Source organism: Lipotes vexillifer, unplaced genomic scaffold (genome assembly GCF_000442215.2).
Source record: "Lipotes vexillifer unplaced genomic scaffold, Lipotes_vexillifer_v1.1 scaffold397, whole genome shotgun sequence".
In the NCBI taxonomy this organism is placed as follows: domain Eukaryota; kingdom Metazoa; phylum Chordata; class Mammalia; order Artiodactyla; family Lipotidae; genus Lipotes; species Lipotes vexillifer.
This window is the reverse complement of record NW_006772681.1, coordinates 1,001,232-1,001,903: the sequence shown is the minus strand read 5'-3', so window position 1 is coordinate 1,001,903 and position 672 is coordinate 1,001,232. Positions and strand designations below refer to the sequence as shown.

The window sequence follows — 672 nt, the reverse complement described above, 5'->3', positions numbered from 1 at the left end:
GGAATGACTGCCCCCTGCTTTATATTCCACTTACTTCTCCCCATGTGCCTTTTATTTTTGTCCCCACTGTTGTTGGGTACATATTTATTTCTTCTATCAAATCATCAGCTCTAGACCTTTCAGAGGCCAGGGAAAGCATCTTTTCCTTCTGTTTTAGCCCTTCCCACTGGAGCACGGCCACTTAATACCCAATCCCCAGTCAGCCCTGGAGAGTCAACGGGGGTCAGATAAAGGCTGTGGTTTCTTAGTCACTTCTGTGAACCCTACTGTGCTTGGCACACCGTAGATGCTTAGAAAATATCTGTCTATTGAACTGGCCATTGGATGTGCTCAAATCCAATTTTTAAAATAAACCACATCTTTTTCCCACTACTGATTTAATATTAGTAGCAGAAAGAAGCTTCGTCTTTGTGTCTGATTGAGCCCATCTTATAATCTTTAAGTTTCTTTTGGTCCATTTCTCTTTAAACCTTTCCAATCTAACTTCATGCCCACTTCCCTACCTGTGTGTGAAATGCTAAAACAATTAACACTACAGAGTTCCAGGAACTTCTCTTCCGTGGCCCCTCTGGACTTCCAAGCCTCTTCAGCACAAATACGTTGCAATAAAAAAGCATGGAGGGGGCTTCCCTAGTGGCGCAGTGGTTGAGAGTCCGCCTGCCAATGCAGGGG

At 44.2% G+C, this 672-nt stretch overlaps 1 protein-coding gene across 4 annotated transcripts in view; it reads right to left on the bottom strand.

Moving 5' to 3' along the window:
- The window catches only part of TGM2 (transglutaminase 2), a 34,201-nt gene that overhangs the window by 8,781 nt on the left and 24,748 nt on the right, over nucleotides 1-672 (bottom strand). The gene's annotated exons all lie outside the window — the stretch shown is intronic.